This window comes from Orycteropus afer, unplaced genomic scaffold (genome assembly GCF_000298275.1).
Source record: "Orycteropus afer afer isolate SDZICR_OR568_19922 unplaced genomic scaffold, OryAfe1.0 scaffold00107, whole genome shotgun sequence".
NCBI classification, from domain to species: Eukaryota; Metazoa; Chordata; class Mammalia; order Tubulidentata; family Orycteropodidae; genus Orycteropus; species Orycteropus afer.
The window spans coordinates 3,264,966-3,286,498 of record NW_006921694.1 but is presented as its reverse complement, the minus strand read 5'-3'; positions in this window follow the sequence as shown (position 1 = coordinate 3,286,498).

The following is a 21,533-nucleotide window of genomic DNA, read 5'->3' as shown; positions in this document are numbered from 1 at the left end:
TCTCACTGATAATGCTGAGTAAAATTGAAAATGACATGAAATTAATGTTAGCTCAGCAGTGTCATCAGCAGAATATTGGATTTGGAGTGCTGGATTTTTTTAAACATCATTTGAATTATTTGGTTGATCATAACAAAACAAGACATTTTATTAGATCATTAATAAGAATCCACATTAAAAGTAAGTGCCCCTGTAATGAATGTAAATCAGCCTTCTGGGGCCATTTGTAACTGATGAGAGAATTATACTTCTTGGCTTTAACAATTCACCAAGGAACAGAATAAACATCAAACATTAATTTTATAGGACAGTTTCATACGGTTTATGTTTTGAGATAAAAGGGACATGACTTTTGACTCCTGCCTGAAAGTAAAGCACTTAGATAGGAATCTCCCATGTTGCCAGATTCCCAAATTGGAGAATTCATATCTACATGCCATTGTTGGTCAGTTGCCACCTTTCTTGAAATATATAGAAGCCAGTATATAAATCACTTAGAAACTTGTATTTTACCATGTCCTCTGACGTATGGTGATCAAATTCTTCATGACTCCAAACATTTTACTTGTTTAGAATAAGATGTAAAAGCATGTTAGAGAGAGAAGGGCTCTTTTTATGACTATGGATTTTTCAGAACTGAATTGTTGTTGTTGTTATGTGCCGTCAAGTCGGACCTGACTCATAGTGACCCCTCCTTGGGTTTCCGAGGCAGTATCACTACAGAAGTAGATCACCCCATCTTCCTTCCGAAGAGTGGCTAGTGGGTTTGAACTACCAGCCTTCTGGTTAGCAGTCAGGTGCCTTAGCCACTATGCTACCAGAGCTCCCCAGAACTGAATTAAGGTCCTTTAAGTGTAGGATCCATCTCTGAAGATAAGGATAAAAGGGGCCTCAGTTTTAGGTATTAACCCAAGGATAGGAGTGGGGACTACTTTACTGTAATCCCAAGGATCAGAAAGACTCTGGAACTAGAAATGAAAGGTTCAAGTTGTGGTCCCTCACCCCAGGAAAAAAAAAAATGGATGATTGGAAGAGAGAACCAGTCAAGCCCACTTCCTTTGTCCATGGCCTCAGACAGGTCCCTGTGCATGTGTAAGGATGGGCCCTGTCCTTTGGCCTACTGTGAGAAAATGTGACCTTCTCTTCTACCACCTTCAGGCCACTGGACTCAGCATTGCTCACACACTACACAGTCTCCACTTGTCCCTTCCAACCAGAGGCCTCCCTGAGTCTGGAGAGCTGCCTGCTGTAGGAGGAGTCACTAGTCTGGTAAAGTGCCACAGAAGGTGGTAAGAGGTGGCCGTGTGCTTGGAATGACTGACATCTGGAGCTGAAAGTGTTAATGGTGATTTGCTGATCTGGCCCATCACCTTGTGCTTGAGACAGTAGTGCAAGAGTCATTAAGGGAGCTCTGTGTGATCACACACTAGACAGGGAAGAGCCTACATGAGAACCCCTGTCACCCTGACTTCCTGCTTAATAGTTTTCCTCCATGTATTATTTTCTCATTAGACTAACTTCAGTCTACAGGGTTACTGATAATAATTTATATGGCTGTGTGGAGACAAGGGAATCTCTTTATGGCACAAGTGGTTAACACATTCAGCTGCTAATTGATAGGTTAGAGGTTTGAGTCCACTCAGAGGCACCTCAAGAACAAGGCCTGGTGATCTACCTACAAAAACTTAGCCATTGAAAGCCCTATGGAGTACAGTTCTACTCTGACACACACAGGATCACCATGAGTCAGAATCAACTCGATGACCACTGCTTTTTTTGGGGGGAGACTACAGACAGGCCCTAGAAGAGCAGGAAAATAAGTGTTGACCAATATGATAATAGTAACGATAATGGTTCCTATCATGTATTGGCTACAATTATACCTGGCTCAATATGCATGACATTTGTAATCCAGGTAACGTGGTGTGAGGCAGATAATTTCATTATCCTTATTTTAGAGATGAGGAAATAGATCCTCAGGGAGGGGAGTTAATTTCTCAGAGACACAGAGATGGTTAGTGGTAGAGTTGTGTTTATAGCATTGGAACAAGTCTGGTTCCATGCTGTATCCTTGCTGCTATCCAACTCCTTTTACATGGGGAAAATTGGTGTTTGAAGGTAAGGCTGACTACCCACATGCCAAGTGGATCCAGAACAGGAAGATCTAAATGGCCAAAGGAATGCCTGAGACATGACCTCAGAGGAAGCCATGTTTTTGCTTGGTCACAGAATAGGGAGGCTGATCCTGTTCTAGGAAATGTAGTCTGTGTTTATGGAGTGCTTACCACGTGCTAAGTACTGTTCTTAGCTTGTATTTTAACTAATTTGATCCTTACAACTACCCTATGTGGTAGGTTTCATTTTACAGACACAGGAACTGAGGCACAGGGGTACAACTGTGCCCGAGATCACCACCTAGGCAGTAGTAGAGCCAGGATTCAAATGCAGACAGTCTGGCTCCACATTCAGTCACTCCCTGATGCAGCCTCTCTTGATGAGCTCAGTTCTGGGAGGGTGGAGTGGTGAGTTTGTAGTCACCCTGGAAGGGCGGCTATTGAGCTCATCCTTGCCATGTATGTTCTTCCCCAAGCCTGACAGAGTCTCCCCAATGGCATTGTCCTGCTCACAAATTATGCTGAGACCCCGAATTTCGAACCACCCCACTTATGGAGAGTTTGGCACTTACTGTGCAGAGAAAAGGAACTTTTCTGCCATGTGTGGATGTCTTCTCTTGAGGCCTCTGGTGATCAGGGCTGAAGGAAATGGTTTTCAGTAATAAAAGTCTGTTAATTCTCACCACCTCAGAGAAGTATGTATCAGCACCCCAGGGATGCTCTCTTTTATTACCTAACCAAAATAGAGTCTGTTTTTTCTCCACTGACTCCCCCAAGCTGTCTTATCTAGCATCTTTTTCATACTCAGAGCCTTGTGAGTTCTTCACTCCAGCCTGGCTCGTGCTGGGAGGATGGTCCCACTCCCACTGCGGCCTCTGGGAGAATTTAGCACTGGATAAGTTGGAAGCTGGGGAACAGGGCAATGGGAAGTCTCTCTATAGAAATAAACCCAAAGCCATTTCTGCTGCCAGCCTTCCCATCACTTTTGTTTTTGTTTTTGCAGTGGCCTGGTCTTCTCACACATACTCTTTTCTTCTGAGATACTCAGTTGAACTTTGTTTACCATGTCTAAGTATTGTCGGGAGCTGTGATAGTGCTTATTTCCGGAAAGAGGGTTCTGACTCCCAAGAGCAAGTATGAGGATGCAGACTTCCAAAAAAGGGGGTTTTCTGTAGCCATCTTGGACTTTGAGCCTGTAGTGACTTCATCTGAGCTGCCATGAGGAAAGTTTGTTGGACCTCCTCCTCCCAGCGGGTACATTCCTGAGTCATTAAGCCAGTTCAGTAATGCAGGCCAAGGCTGTTGTCCAAGTGTAAGGATCGTTCTATATTTACAAGGACCTGGAGCTGCTAGCAGCTGTGTATTGAAGTTGCTCTTTCTTCCATGAGTGTGTATCCCTTTGGGAGCTGTACATAAGCCCATCTGTTTTCAAAACACAATTTGAATCCCAGACATCTGGGGAATTCCTCTAGTTAACAAATGAAGGAAGTTAAGACTGCTCTACAGTTTTAAGTTTAGCATTCTCATTAGGGAAAGTTGAAAAATGCTGGAGAGCTTGATCTTTGGCTATGAAATCGTTGAGAGAGGCAGTGGTTAATGGACTGGGTGTGGACATAGTATACGAATCGGTCTTGCTGGTTATTCTCAAATGTTTTAAAAGTATGTAACATTATGTGTGTGTGTGTATCATTTCATGGGTCCGGTAGTGAAGTGGTTAAGGTATTTGGCTGCTAACCAAAAAGTTGGCAGTTGGAATCCACCAACTGCTCTGTGGAAGAAAGATGAGGCTGTCTGCTCCCGTAAAGATTTACAGCATTGGAAATCATATGGGGCAGTTCTACTCTGTCCTATACAGTTGCTATGAATTGGAATCAACTGGATGGCAGAAGGTTTGGTTTTTTGGATCGGAGAAGAAGGAGTCCTGGTGGCTCAATGGTTAAGCTCACAGCAGCTAACAGAAATGTTGGCCATTTAAACCCATCCAGTGACTTACTCTTGCAGTGACTGCAAAAGTAAGACCTGACAGTTGGCTTCCATGAAGATAACAGGCAAGAAAGCCCTATGTTTTTTCTGTCACCTGGAGTCACTCTGAGTCAGAATCTACAGTGCCTAACAACAACATGTGAGAGAGAAATAAAGCAGTAGAAAGAGATTTTTGATGCTTATAAAATTATAAAAAGCCATGTTTGTAAGCATCCACCATGCACATTCAATTCTATTTTTCAGTGCATGGGTGTTCAATATATAAAGCCATAGGCCATCTTCAGATCCCTCTTAGAGCTCTGCTCTCTGCTGTCACAGCCTTCAGTAAGTAAATACTGTGGACACTGAGACAGTCTTGGGCCAATGTCTAATATAGGCTATGTTCGTATCTTTAAGAGCAACACTGAACTCTTCAAATTCACCTTTTATTATTATTATTATTATTTTACTCACATTGGTCTGGCTTTGTATGTGTATATGTTTACATAAAATTTGCCAAGACAAGGAAACCAAGACAGGGAAGTTGAGACTTTGGGGCTGGTTGTACTTTGGTTGTAAAAAGACAGCATAATTCAAAAAGCTAAGCAGAGAAGCTAAGCAGAGAATTAACATGTTGTTGTTAGGTGCCATCAAGTTGGTTCTGACACATAGTGACTGTGTACAACAGAATGACACGCTGTCTAGTCCTGCACCAGCCTCACAATCATTGCTGGCCTGAGCCTATTATTGCAGCCAGTGTGTCAATCCATCTCATTGAGGGTCTTCCTCTTTTTCTCTGACTCTCTACTTTATCATGGACTGGTTATTCCTGATGATATGTCCAAAGTACATGAGATGAAGTCATGTACCCTTGCTTCTAAGGAACGTTTTGGATGTACTTCTGAGAAAAATTTGTTCATTCTTCTGGCAGTCCACAGTATATTCATTATTCTTTGCCAACACCATACTTCAAGTGCATGGATTATTATTTAGTCTTTCTTATTCATTACATAGCCTTTGCATGCAGTATCAGGCGATTTTAAAAAACAATGGCTTTGGGCAGGTGCACTTTAGTCCTTAAGGGGACATCTTTGCTTTTCAGCAATTTAAAGAGGTGTTTTGCATTAGATTTGCCCAATGCAATATGTCATTTGATTGCTTTACTGGTGCTTTCATGGGCATTGATTTTGAATCCAAGGAAAATGAAATCCTTGACAACTTCAAAATTTTCTCCGTTTATCATGATATTGCTTATTGGTCCAGTTGTGAGAATTTTTGCTTTCTGTCTGTTGGTGTGTAATCCATACTGAAGACTGTAGTCTTTGACCTTCATCAGTAAATGCTTCTTCAGGTCTTCATTTTAAGCAAGTAAGGTTGTGTCATCTGCATATCACATGTTGTTAATGAGTCTTCTCCAATCCTGACACTGTGTTCTTCTTCATATAGCCCCACTTCTCGGATTATTCGCTCAGCATACAGAGCACATACATGCTTGGTAAGAAGAAGGTCAGTGAGAAAGGGGAAGACCCTCAAAGAGATGATTGACAAGGTGGCTGCAACAGTGGGCTCAAGCATAGCAAGGATTGTGGAGATGGCACAGGACTGGGCAGTGTTTTGTTCTGTTGCACATGGGGTCACTATGAGTTGGAGCTGACTTGATGGCACCTAACAACAACTGATTGAATAAGAATGGTAAAAAGATATAACCCTGACACACACTTTTCCTATTTTTAAACCACACAGTATCCCCTGTGAGCTCTGGGCATATTGCCTAAGGCGTTTGACTGCTAACCAGAAGGCTGACAGTTCAGACCCACCAGCCACTCCTCTGAAGGAAGATTGGGCAGTCTACTTTCGTAGAGATACTGCCTTGGAAACCCAAAGAGGGGTCGCTATGAGTCGAATCGACTTGACAGCAGTATCCTCTAGTTCTTTTAAAGTCCTACATCTTGATCTTGGTACAGGTTCCATATGAGCACAATCAAATGTTCAGGAATTCCATCCTTTCCAATGTTATTCATAATTGGTTGTGAGCTGCATAGACAAATGCCTTTTCACAGTCAGTAAAATGCAGATAAACTTTCTGGTATTCTCTGCTTTCAGCAAACATCCATCTGACATCAGAATGATATCCTTCTTTTCATTTCAACTTGAATTTCTGCCCATTACCTGTTGAAGTACTGCTGCAGCCATTTCTTCAGTAAAATTTTACTTATGTGTAATATTAATGATACTGTTCAATAATTTCCACAGTCAGTCAGATGATCTTTCTTTGGAATTGGCATAAATATGGATCTCTTCCAGTTGGTTGGCCAAGAAGCTGTCTTCCAAATTTCTTGGCATAGACAAGTGAATGCTTCCAGTGTCAGGTCCTTTTGTTGAATCATGTCAATTGGTGTTCTGTCAGTGCCTGGAGCCTTGTTTTTTTGCCAATGCTTTCAGTGCAGCTTAGACTTCTTCCTTCAATACCATCTGTTCTGATCATATGCTACCTTCTGAAATGGTTGAACATCGACCAATTCTTTTTAGTATAGTGACTGTATATTCATTCCAGCTTCTTGTGATGCTTCCTGTGTCTTTCGATATTTTGCCCATAGAATCCTTCATGTTAATACAACTTGAGGCTTGAATTTTTTTTTCTCCAGCTCTTTCAACTTGAGATATGCTGAGCATGTTCTTCACTTTTGGTTTTCTAACTCCAGATCTTTGTGCATGTCATTATAGTACTTTATCCTCTCGAGCTGCCTTTTGAAATCTTATGTTCAGCTCTTTTATTTCCTTATTTCTTTCCTTCATGTTAGCTACTCTCCATTCAAAAGCAAGTTTCAAAGTCTCTTCTGATGTCCATTTTGGTCTTTTCTTTCTTTTCTGCCTTTTTAATTACCTTTTGCCTTCTTCATTTATGATATACTTGATGTCATCCCACAACTTGTCTGTTCTTCAGTCATTAGTGTTTAGTGTGTCAAATGTATTCTTGAGATGGTCTCTAAATTCAGGTGGGATATACTCAAACTTATACTTTGGCTCTCGAGAATTTTGTTTGAATTTTCTTCAGTTTCAGCTTAAACTTGCATAAGAGCAATTGATGATCTGTTCTACAGTCATCCCTTGGCCTTGTCCTGACTGATGATACTGAGCTTCTCCATAGTCTTTCCACGGATGTAATTGATTTGATTCCTATGTACTTCACCTGGTGGTCCACAAGTATATTCACCATTTATGTTGTTGAAAAGGTATTTGAAATTAATAAATTGTTGATCTTGCAAAATTCCGTCATGTAATCTCTGGTGTTCTTTCTGTTACCGAGGCTATATTTTCCAACTACTCATCCTTCTTCTTTGTTTCTGACTTTTGCATTCCAATCACTAGTAATTATCAATGCATCTTGATTGCATGTTTGATAAATTTCAGACTCCAGAAGTTGGTAAAAATCTCTAATTTGTTCATCTTTGGCATTAGTAGTTGATGGGTAAATTTGAATGATAGTCGTAGTAACTGGTCTTGTTTGTATGGGTATGGATATTATCCTGTCATAAACAATTGTCATATGACCTAGCAGTTCTACTTTTAGGTACATACCCAGAAAAATGGAAGTACAAGAAGATCCTTGTACACTAGTGTTCATTACAGTATTACAGTAGCCAAAATGTGGAAATAATCCAAGTATCTAATAACAGATTAATGTATAAGCAAAATAATGGTTTGTACATACAATGGAATATTATTTACCATACAAGAAATGAAGTTCTGATACATGCTATGACATGGCTGAAACTTGAAAACATGCTAAGTGAAATGAACCAGACACTAAAGGACGTATGTTGTATGATTCCACTTATATGAAACACCTACAGTAAGTAAATGTATAGGGAAAGAAAGTTGATTAGAGGTGACTAGGGACTGGAGTCCATGGGAAAGGGAAGTTTTTGTTTAATGTGTACAGAGTTTGTGTTTGGGGTATTGAAAACATTTTAGAAATAAATAGTGGTGATGGTTGTACAATATTGTGAATGTAATTAATGCCACTCGATTATACACTTAAAAATAGTTAAAATGGCAATTTTTATGTTATCATAATAATTTTAAAATAATAATAAAAAAAGAGCCATTGATGTGAGTGAAAAAATAAAACACAGGTGAGTTTGAACAGTTCATTGATTCTCTTAGAAATATGAACTAACCTACATTAAAAGTCAAGAGACTTCAAATTCCACTACTGCTTAGTAATGTTGGGACAAAGAGAAGTGATGTCAGTGAGACTATACAAGTTTGTTTGTTGTTGTTGTTTAAGTGAACAATGACTAGCATTGTCTCGGTCCCTGGGTATCCCAGATTAGGCTCTTGGTTTCTTAAGGATATGGGTTGCCTTACATCATTAGGCCCAGTTTGTTTACTGATAATATCCTTTAGAGGGTAATTGCTGATAACCTTGCAAGCAAACCCAATTAAGGCTGGTAGCTTTATTCTGTGCTTGGAGTGTTTGTTTTCACTTAATCCTGGGTGATGGTTGCTAGTGGGAGCTACTCCTGCCTATGTACTTCAGGAAGTTCCTGGGTTGACAGGCAAGGAATCCTCTTTCTGTGGTTCTTACAGCAAGACTGTCCTGTTGGCCACTTTAAGGTTTCTGCTGCACTTCTCTTCACACCCAGTCACCTCCTAAACAGCTGCTTGGAACCTTGGCAGTAAGGCCAACTTAAACATTACCACTCTCTTTTCTTCTGATAGTACCATTAAAGGGCCAGGTTGTCAGGGCCAGTGGACATAGGAGGAAAGAAAAACTTTATTTTGCCATTTTTAACCATCTTGTGTATATTTCTATATTAACATTTTTGTCTGTAACTAATTATTGAATTTATAAAATACCATATTGGTATTAAAAAGAAAAAAAGGAGGGGACCTCAATTCAAAAAGAGACAGTAACTAAATTAAAATAACTTCATTTTTAAAGTGACAGGTATTCTCATGAACTGGGACCATCAGTTGTCACCCTAATGCTATGTTCTTCTCATTCACCTCAGAAATGGCCATTTTCCTAGAAGGAATATTAGGATTCTAAGGCACTTGACTGCTCACCAGAAGGCTGGTGGTTCAAACCCACCAGCCACTCCTCGGAAGGAAGGTTGGGCAATCCTACTTCCGTAGTGATACTGCCTCGGAAACCCAAGGAGGGGTCGCTATGAGTCGGGGCCGACTCGACGGCAAACAAGAACAACAACACAATAGAAATTAGAATCCTAATATTTCATCTAGGAAAATGGTGGAAATTCCACCACTTGTCTGTCAGTTTGTCATACTGTGGTGGCTTGAATGTTGCTGCAAGGCTGGAGGCTGTGCCACTGGTATTTCAAATACCAATAGGGTCACCCATGGTGGACAGGTTTCAGTAGAGCTTCCAGACTAAGACAGACTGGGAAGAAGGGCAGGGCCATCCACTTCTGAAAAAACTAGCCATTAAAAACCTTATGAATAGCAGTGAGACACTGTCTGATATATTGCTAGAAATCTTTACGAATAGCTATGAAACATTGTCTGATATAGTGCCAGGAGATGTGACCCTCAGGTTGGAAGGCACTTGAAATATGACTGGGAAGAGCTGTCTCCTCAAAGTCGAGTTGACCTTAATGATGTGGGTAGAGTAAAGCTTTTGGGACCTTCATTTGCTGATGGAGCATGACTCAAATGGGAAGAAGCAGCTGCCAACATCCATTAATAATCGAAACATAGAATGTATGAAGTATGAATGTAGAAAAATTGGAAGTTGTCACAAATGAAATGGAGCATATGAAGATTGGTATCTTAGGTTTAGTGAATTCAAATAGACTGGTATTGGCCATTTTGGATCAGATAACCATATGATCTACTATGGTGGGAATGACAAATTGAAGAGGAATGGTGTGGCATTCATTGTCACAAAGAATGTTTCAAGATCTATCCTGAAGTACAATGCTGTCAGTGATAGGATAATATCCATACGACTAAAAGGAAGACCAATTAATAATACTATTATTCAAACTTATGCAACCACTAAAGCCAAAGATGAAGAAATTGAAGATTTTTACCAACTTCTGCAGTCTGAAGTTGACCACAAATATGCAATCAAGATATATTGGTTATTAATGGTGATTGGAATGTGAAACTTAGAAACAAAGAAGAATCATCAGTAGTTGGAAAATATGGCCTCGGTGATAGAAATGACGCTATAGGTCGCATATAGAATTTTGCAAGACCAGTGACTTATTCATTGCAAATACCTTATTTCAACAACATAAACAGTAGCTGTGCAAGTGTACCTCATCACATTGAATACACAGAAATGAGATTGACTACATCTATGAAAAGAGGCGATGGAGAAACTCACCAGTCAAAACAGGAGCTGACTGTGGAACAGACCATCAATTGCTCATATGCAAGTTCAAGTTGAAGCTGAAGATAATTAAAACAAATTCACAAGAGACAAAATATGACCTTGATTATATCCCACCTGAATTTAGAGACCATCATAATAACAGATTTGACACATTGGACACCAGTGACCAAAGACCAGATGAGTTGTGGGATGATATCAAGAACATCATACATGAAAAAAGCAAAAGGGCATTAAAAAAGACAGGAAAGGAAGAAAAGACCAAAATGGATGTCAAAAGAAACTCTGAAACTGGCTCTTGAACGTAGAATAGCTGAAGCGAATGAAAAAAAATTGGCAAGAGAGCTGAACAGAGATTTCAAAAGGCAGCTCAAGAAAGCAAAGGAGAGTATTATAATGAAATATGCAAAGACCTAGAGTTATAAAACCAAAAGGGAAGAACATGCTCAGCATTACTCAAACTAAAAGAACCGAAGAAAAAATTCAAGCCTCTAGTTGCAATGTTGAAAGATTCTATAGACAAAATATTGAATGAGGGAGGAACCATCAAAAGATGATGGAAGGAATACACAGAGTCACTGTACCAAAAAGAACCGGCCTGTGTACACCCATTTCAAGGGTAGCATATTATCAAGAACCAATGGTATTAAAGGAGGAAGTCCAAGCTGCAATGAAAGAATTGGCAAAAAACAAAGGTCTATGAATTGAATACCCATTGAAATATTTCAACAAATGAATGCAGTGCTGGATTCCAACACACGTTTTGAGAGGACATTGTTGTGTTGTTGTTGTTAAGTGCCGTCGAGTCGTTTCCGACTCATAGCGACCCCATGCACAGCAGAATGAAACACTGCCCGATCCCGCGCCAGCCCCACAATCCATGCTATACTCAAGCCCATCATCGCAGCCACTGTATCAATCCATCTCGTTGAAGGCCTCCCCCTCTTTCGTCGACCCTCCACCCTACCAAGCATGACATCCTTCTCCAGGGAATGGTCCCTTCTTACAACATGACCAAAATAGGTGAGACGACATAGTTCAATCTATAACAATCTGTAACACACTAATTCCATTTATGCCAAGAGATTTGGAAGACAGCTACCTGGCCAACCAATTGGAAGAGATCCATATTTGTGCCCATTCCAAAGAAAGGTGATCCAACAGAATGTGGAAATTTTATATATATATATATATATATAATTAATATCAAATTCAAGTAAAATTTCACTGAAGATAATTAAAAAACAGTTGTATCAGTATATTGACAGAGAACTTCCAGAAATTCAGGCTGGATCTAGAAGAGAATGTGAGACGAGGAATATCGTTGCTGATGTCAGATGGATCTTAGCTAAAAGCAAAAAAATACCAGAAAGATGTTTACCTGTGTTTTATCGACTATGCAAAGGCATTCAACTCTGGGGCTTATGACAAATTATGTATAGCATTGAGAAGAATGGGAATTCCAGAACACTTAATTGTGCTCATGAGGAATGTGAAATACACCAAGAGGCTGTCATTTGACCTGAACAAGGGGATACTCCATGGTTTAAAATCAGGAAGGGTGTGTGTCAAGGTTGTATCCTTTCACCATACTTAATCTGTATGCTGAGTAAATAATCCCAAAAGTTGTACTATATGAAGAAGAACATGGCATCAGGATTGGAGGAAGACATAATAACAATCTGTGATATGCACATGACACAACCTTGCTTGTTGGAAGTGAAGATGACTTGAAGCATTTCTTATGAAAAGCAAAGACTACAGTTTAAGTATGGATTACACATCAACATAAAGAAAATGAAAATCTTCACAACTGGACCAGTAAGCAACATCACAATAAATGGAGAAAAGACTGAAGTCGTCAAGGATTTCATTTTACTTGGATCCACACTCAACACCCATGGAAGCAGCAGTGAAGAAATCAGATATATTGCATTGAGCAAATCTGCTACAAGGAAACTCTTTGAAGTGTTAAAGAGCAAAGATGTCATTTTGAAGACTAAGGTGTACTTAATCCAAGCCATGTAGATGTAGATGTAGTCCCCTCATGAAAGCTGGACAATGAATAAGGAAGACTGGAGAAGAGTTGATGCCTTTGAATTGTGGTGTTGGCAAACAATACTGAAAACACCACAGACTGCTAGAAGAACAAACAAATCTGTCCCAGAAGAATTGGGTAGCTTTTAAAATCAGAAATTTCTCACTGATCTGAAGGTGAAAATCCAAGTTAGAGTCTTGGCGGTATCTATTCCATCCTTGTCATTTCTTGTTTCTTGGTGATCCTCACCTGGTGTCTGTCTTCCCTGTGTGTTCTTTCATGGTTCTGTGTCTAGGCTGTTCCTTTTATAACTCATAAGTTTAGGATTCACCCTACACTGGTATGACCGCAGTGGTTGATTCTATTAGACTACATCCACAGGGATAGAGGTGAGGATTCCAACACACGTTTTGAGAGGGCATAGTTCAGTCTATAACAATCTGTAACACACTAATTCCAACTTGTGCCTTCATTTGACTCAGATTTTCACTCTCCTTGCTTTGAGTACTTTGCATCATGGCTTACTGTTCTCCTCTTGTCCCTGGCTTTGGGTGTCCCCACTGCTTTCCTCACTAGCTTCTTGCCCCAATGTGAGTTAAGACCCTCACTTCAGCCCTGCGGTCTCCATCTGTGGGAAGACCTGGCCTGATGCATGTTGGAGAGAGTGAAGACTCTATGCAGCACTGCACCATTGTTCTTTCCACACACCTGGTACCAGTGGTCTTTGAGGTCTCTCCAGAGTTGCCCATCTGGCTGAGCCTTTCCCTTCAGACAAAGGTCAGAGCTCTCTGCTTGTGGCTGTTAAATGCAGAACTCCTCGTTGCAATCCTAACTGGCAGCTTCAGGAGGTGGTTAGAGCCATCTCAAGGGTAGCTCTTATGAGAACTAAGTGTGGAAGGAAATACAAGGAGGCAAAGGAAAACTGAGGCAGCTCCCACTGAAAATTAGGACATTTGGATGAAAGAAGTTGAAAAAACAATATTTTTATTGTAGCAGCTTACCTAGTTGAATTCTATAGTGAATGCTTCTGAGACAGTTGCCAAGATTTAATATGTCTCCCTAGATGACTCCCCCTGCCCATGGTTTAATCTCAAACAGATTTTTTGTTACCTGTATGATAGGGGGATGATGAGATTGAATTTAACCTGATACCAAGTGACATAGACAGATGGCAGGCACACTGGCCCAGTCAGGAGCTGTGTTGCTCAGAAGAGTGTGGGTTGTGTCATGATCCTAAAAATCTCAGCCTGGGCAACAACAGAGGTTTGGTTTTGGCCCACTCTGCACATCATCGAAGGAGCTCTGGTGGCATAGTGGTTAAAGCACTCAGCAGCTAACCAAAAGGTTGGCGGTTTGGATCCACCAGTCACTCCGTGGGAAAAAGATGAGGCAGTCTGCTTCCATAAAGATTTACAGCCCTGAAAACCCCATGGGGCAGTTCTCTGCCCTAAAGGGTCACTGTGAGTCAGTATCAACTCAGTGGCAGCGAATTTGGGGGCACAGCATCAAGAGTTGGCGGTGCCTCTGCATCATGCTGTCAGGCTGATGGAGCAGTCTCTGGGAGTTTTCTGATCTCATGGCAGAGGGGAAAGCGAGATGGGGAGAGCAAAGGGCCCGCCCCTAAACTTCTGCCACAAGTGGCATGTGTCATATCTGTTACATTGGATTGGTTAGGAGAAAATCTAATGACCAGACTTTATGTTAATGTCACTATAACTCCTCCAAGAAGGGAGAGAGACTACTTTAGGCAGGAATATAGGTTGGGCAATCCTACTTCCGTAGTGATACTGCCTCGGAAACCCAAGGAGGGGTCGCTATGAGTCAGGGCCGACTCGACGGCATATAACAACAACAACAATAGTCTTCCACAGGAGACGCTTCTAGTCAAGAAAGGACTCTTGTTCTAGTTGATTCTGTGTTCACTGGTGTTTTATAGGTTTCTGTGAGAGACTCAGAAATAACAGATGGCATAATCCTCTGCATTTCTCATGTTGGGGGTTTCTCAGGCTGTTAGGAGGCTGATGGTATTGTATCTTGGCTGATGATATTGCATCTTGTGAATAAGAAATGGTTCTTTCTGCTTCTGTACAAAACGGATGATAAAAACACCAGTTGTTGTAAAAATGAACGTTAGTTGCTTCACCAGTGCTGGGAGAAGGGAGGCTGCCCAGCTGCCCACTTAGATGAGCCAGAAGCCTGCTCTCTGAGGGTAATTTATTCTCAGAGTTGAGTTAATTGAACAGAGGGCATGTGGAGCTGCTCATCTAGGACACAGGGGAGCTCATGAAGAAGGAAATTGTGTTCCAGACTTTTATGGATAACTTCTTATAAGCTCTTTGCTTTCCACCCATTAAAACTCTCTCTTATCGATTCTGAAAAGCCAAATGAGGCTCACTTTAAGACTTATATTTTGCCTAATATCACATTAGTAATTGTAGGCTTGAAAACACTGTTTAAAATTATGTTAAACTGAGAAACTAAATGGCACCTCTTGAAACTCAAGTCCTAATTCCATTTAAACAAACCAAAACACCTTTTGACCCCACAGTGTGTACAGGACACAGGCATGTAGCTCCCCAGCTTAGAGGATCAGGGGTAATCACACTTTAGCATCTGCCTTGGAAGTTTGTCTCTTCAGTCCCTCCTGGCTGAGAGACAGAAATGGAAAGACACGTGAAGAAAGAACTTGCTTCCCAAAGCTTTTGAGATGATAACATTTGTAGAACACGGGCGGGGGTGAGAGCAGGGAAGAGAGTTGTAGAATGTTTTAAGTGGACTTCAAAAATCTTAAAGAATGACTCATTTAGAAAATAAGGCCAAGCAAGTGGACCTACTATTGAGCATTGCTGATGCCTCAGCACAGGAAATGGGAAGATGACTTCTCTGGAAACGGTGGTTGATTCAATCAGGCAGAAAAAGCAGACTGATTGGATCTGGGAGTAGTTGGAGTGGGCATTGAGAAAGTGAGCTATGACTGGTAAGGACCAGGGAATTAAGAGAGCAAACTAACAATGGGCAGCAGCTCAGGAGTGTTCACTGGGTGCTTCGTGCCCTGAAAATAGAGAATTGTTCAGGTGCCTCTGAAGGGTGGGGCCCTTGCTTCTCTGGAGGGCACCTGAAACTTGGTCTGTAGACTATGTTTCCTCCACCATTATGGCAACAAAGAAGCACCTTGTAGAATAGAGTCAAGCAGGTGTCAGGTCATCATTGGGCTGCCTAAAAATGGCTTAGGTCCATTTCATATATTCCTTGAGATTCCTTCCTGTTTGGAGTGGTCAAGGCCACCTGAACATGGACTAAGTGGCCAGCCCAAATCTGGAGGAGGGAAATTTAAGAGACATGAAGGATATGTGGCCAACCTTGCAGTTTTCTGCAGCAAAGCCCATGGCCCTCAGGTAGAGGGAAAGAAAGTGAACAGCAAATGAACTTCTGGTCTTAATAACTAGGGAGTGCCACTTTGCCATTTGAAGACTACTGAGAGCAAAGGATAACTTTAGTATGTGATCCAGAAACTTTTGAGACCCCCACAAGAATGGCAGGATCAGTACAGTGCTTCTGAGTCTGCCCACTCTGGCCAGTACACGTTCCTGTTACTCTGTCATCATGGACATACAGACTAGTGTGGATCTTAAAGAAAACAACTAAAAATGTATATAATTTAGTAAATACTATCAACATGTGTTGAACATCCACCACCACCCACTGCCATCCAGTCAATTCCGACTCATAGCAACACTATACGACAGAGCAGAACTTCCCATAGGGTTTCTAAGGCTGTAAATCTTTATGAGAGCAGACTGCCTCATCTTTCTCCTACAGAGTAGCTGATGGCTTCAAACTGCTAACCTTTTGGTTAGCAGCCAAATGCTTTTTCCACAGTGCCATCAGATCTCCTTATTGAATATAGCCTACTCATATTCCTATTTGCTTGAGTTTGGCTCTTTATTAAGACTGGGGACTGAGGTAGGTGGGCTCGGGGCTTGGAGGCTACTTTTCACTTGGGTGCAACACTGTATTAAGGCTGGGGCCTGAGGTAGACAGGTGCAGAGGGGTTAGGAACAACTAAGGAAAATGAACTTGTTTGTCCTCCTGTGGTGGCTTACATGTTGCTGTAAGGCTAGAGGCTATACCACCGTGTTGCAAAATGCCAGCAGGGTTACCCGTGGTGGACAGATTTCAGTGGAGCTTCCAGGCTTAGACAGACTCAGAAGAAGGAAGAGGCCATCCACTTCTCAAATAATTGGCCAGCGAAAACCTCATGAATAGCAGTGAAACACTGTCTGATGTATTACTGGAAAACTTTATGAACAGCCCTGAAACATTGTCCAACATAGTGCCAGAAGATGAGCTCCTCAGGTCAGAAGGCACTCAATATTTGACTGGGGAAAAGCTGACTCCTCAGAGTAGAGATGACCTTAACATTATGGATAGAGTAAAGCTTGCGGGGCCTCCATTGGCTGATGTGGCATGACTCAAAATGAGCAGAAACATATGGAAGCATCCATTACTAATTGCAACATGGAATGGATGAAGTATGAATCTAGGAAAATTGGAAGTTGTCAAAAATGAAATGGAATGGATAAAGATAGATATCATGGCATTAGTGAGCTGAAATGGACTGAGTTTGGCCATTTTGAATCAGACAACCATATATGACCTACTATGCCGGGAATGACAAATTGAAGAGGAATGGCGTGGCATTCACCATCACAAAGACTGTTTCAAGATCTATCCTGAAGTACCATGCTGTCAGTGATAGAACAATATCCATACACCTACAAGGAAGACCAATTAATACTATAATTATCCAAATTTACGCACAAACCACCGAAGCCAAAGATGAGGATATTGAAGATTTCTACCAACTTCTGCAGTCTGAAATTGACCACGCATGCAGTCAAGATGTGTTGATTATCTGGAGCAATTGATGACAGGGCACCAGAGGGGCAGCATTCACAAGGAGGAAAAGCAGGACACATAGGAGTGCATAACTATGAGGGGCAAAGGAGGGTGGTGGTTACTGGGCAGGGAGGGGAGGAGATCGGGTTAGGGTTGGGGATGTAATTGAGGAGTGAAACCAAAAGTACATGAAATGTTGAATGTAAAACAAACTCTGCTCTGTAAACTTGTACCTAAAGCACAATAAAAGAAGAAGAAGAAAAGATGTGTTGATTATCACTGGTGACTGGAATGCAAAAGTTGGAAACAAAGAAGAGTTACTGGTAGTTGGAAAATATGGCCTTGGTGATTGAAATAATGCTGGAGATTTCATGACAGAATTTTGCAAGACCAATGACTTACTCATTGCAAATACCATTTTTCAACAACATAAGCAATGACTATACACATGGACTTCACCAGATAGAATACACAGGAATAAGATTGACTACATCTGTTGCAAGAGGTGATGGGGAAGTTCAATATCTTTGGCCAAAACAAGACCAAGAGCTGATTGTGGAACAGACCATCAACTGCTCAATGTGCACATTCAAGTTGAAGTTGAAGACAATTAAAACAAGTCCACAAGAGCCAAAATATTACCTCCATAATATCCCTCCTGAATTTAGAGACCATTTAAAGAATAGATTTGATGCATTGAACACCAGAGATTGAAAACCAGAGGAATTGTGGGATGACATCGAGAACATCATTCATGAAGAAAACAAGAGGTCATTAAAAAGATGAGAAAGGAAGAAAAGACCAAAATGGATGTCAGAAGACTCTGAAACTTGCCTTTGAGCAGAAAGTAGCTAAAGCAAATGGAAGAAATGACAAGATAAAAGAGCTGAACAGGAGATTTCAAAGAGCAGCTCAAGGACTTCCTTGTAAGATAGAGGAATAGGCAGACAAGCAACACAGACCCTCTTCAACAAAGAGAAGAAAAACTAATTGACAGAGATACAGAAGATAATCCTGGAGCCCTGAGCTTTGAAAGGAACTACACAGAAGTGGATTAGGCACCAACTAGTGGAAAAACCTGAATGAAAACGGTGAGTATAGAGACGGTTGGAGCTGCGGACTATAAGCTACTCTGACGGGACCAACAGCCTGAATATTTCCGAGTAGTGTTGGGACCTGAGAATTGATGTAAAGATCAGCCCTAGTCACTAAGGGCTTCAGAGAAGGCTGCACTGGTGACCTATGACTAGGAAGGGAAACAGCAAGAAGGGAGACAGCATGAGCTGTTGACTTTCCCCTGTCCAGAGGGCACAGCGATTTTGATTGTTTACAAGCAGCAGCCATTGTGGATATTTAAAGTGACTGAGGGGCACAGCCATTTTGAATGTTTATAAGTAGCAGCCATTTTTTATATTTAAAATAACCGTGGGCTCAGCCATTTTGAATGTTTACAAACCCTTTTGGATATTTTAAGTGACTGAGGACACAACCATTTTGAATCTTTACAAGAGGCAGCCATTTTGAATGTTTACAGATGGTGGCCATTTTGGATATTTAAAGTGACCAAGGGCACAACCATTTTGAATCTTTACAAGTGGCAACCATTTTGAATTTTAAAGTGATAGCACTCTCATTCGGATTCCGGGAACCTAAGAAAAGGCTCTGTTTACCAAAGTTGCAGGGACATACGAGAGGCTGACAACAGGAAAGGAGACAGATGGTGAGTGTATAAATGCTGTCATCTGGTGAATAGAAGAGCACAGCACAGTACCCTGCTTGTGTACATAACATACAAACAAAACAAAATGAAAATTGTGAGCAAGTCCTCCAACATACAATCACCAGTTAAATATAAACACAAAAACATCACAATGCCTTGGAGACAACAGAGCATCACAGTCCACACAAAGAAGCAAGATAAAGCAGGAGAAACAAGGGACCATGATACAGACCGAAAACACATCCCTGAGGAAGACACAGCATTGGAATTCCCTGGTAAGGAATTCAAAACACTTATATTTAGGTATCTCCAACGAATTGAGAGGCAGATCAAGGAAAACACAAAGAAAACCCTACAACAGTTTTGAAAGACGATACAAGAACAAAATGACAAAATAATGAAAAATTAGAAATACCAAATCTACACACAGAAATCCAGAAGATGAATACTAAATTCTCAGAAATAGATAAGACATGGAATGGGCAAAGGAGCAGAACTGAATCAATGGAAGACAGAATAAGAGAGATTGAAGGTAAATGCCTGGATACTTCTTTGGAAAGGGATAAATCAGAAAACAGATCAAAACAAAATGAAGAAAGCCTAAGGTTCATGTGGGGCACCATCAAAAGGAATAACCTACATGTAATAGGTATTCCAGAAGAGGAAGAGACAAATAAAACCACAGAGAAAATTGTTGAAGATTTGTTGGAAGAGAATTTTCCTGGTGTGATGAAAGAGAATATATCCATTCAGGAAGTCCAACATACCCCAAACAGGACAGACCCCAAAAGAAAATCACCAAGACATATCATCATCAAACTCACCAAAACGAAAGACAAAGAATCATGAGCAGCACAGGAAAAACAAAAAGTTACCTATAAGGGGCAACCAATAAGACTCAGCTTGGATTTCTCGGCAGAAACCATGCAGGTGAGAAGACAATGAGATGGTATATATAAAACCCTGAAATAGAAAAATCTCCAACCAAGAATTAGGTACCCAGCAAAACTGTCCCTCAAATATGATGGTGAAATTCGGACATTTCCAGATAAGCAGAAATTAAGAAAATTTGTTAAAACCAGACCAACCTTATAAGAGATGCTAAAGGAAGCGCTTTGGACAGAGAAGCTACAATAGCCAACAACAACTGACCATTAACACACATGATAATATAACCCAGAAACCAACCCAGCTATGGAAGTATCCAAAGTAAAGAAGCCTACAAGATTGTAAACAGGGAACAAGAGACATCAATTGACAAATGAGGACAACTACAAACCAAAAAAAGGGGAAAAACTGTCATTACAGAACTTCTAGATGGTAGGCAGGTCAAGACAATTAAAAGATAGAACAGATCATTCTAAACTTGGGAAGAAAACTATAAATCACAAGCTAACCTCAAAGAAAAATGATAAACCTTCACATGAAAATTAAAAAGAGAACAAGCACAAATATTTAGCAAATACTAAAACAATAGCAATGAATAAAGTGATAACATGATTCATAAACAAAATGAGCTCAGCATAGAAAATTATATGGAACAAAGAAATCGCCACCATAAAAAAAGCACATAACAAAAATGACAGCAACAAATTCATATTTGCCGATAATTACATATCTGGCACGAGATTTATCTCTAAGATTTGTAGAAAACTCCAACACCTCAACACCAAAGGAATTATCAGTCCAATTGAAAAATGGGCAGAAGACATGAATAGACACTTCACCAAGGAAGATATTCAGGTTGTCAGCTAATACATGAAGAAATGCCACAATCAGTGGCCATCAGAGAGATGCAAATCAAAACAACAATGAGATATCATCTCACCCTAGCACTCATGGCCAGGTTCAATGAGACAGAAAATAATAAATGCTGGCAGGGATGTGGAGAGATTGGAACTCTCATACACTGCTGGTGGGACTGTGAAGTGATACAACCACTGTGGAAAGCAATATGGTGATTCCTTAGAAAGCTGGAATTGGAGATACCATTTGACCCTGCAATCCCATTACTAGATATATATCCTAGAGAGGTGAGAGCCAGGACGGGAACAGATATATGAACACTCATGTTCATCGCAGGACTATTTACAATAGCAAAAAGATGGAAACAACCTACATGCCCATCAACGGAAGAGTGGATGACCAAACTATGGTACATACACATAATGGAATGCTACTCAGCACTAAAGAATAATGTAGAGTCTGCAAAACACTGCATAATATGGATGAACTTGGAGGACATTATGCTGTGTGAAATAAGTCAATCACAGAAGGACAAATACAGTATTAGTTCATTGTTGTGAAGGGTGAAGGAAAGGTTTATATATGGAGGGAAACTTTCTTTGTTGGTTGCCAGGGATGGGAGGGGCGAGGAGGGAACATTGCCAAAAAAAAAAAAAAGTGCATTGACCCATGTCACTTTAGTTTTGTGTA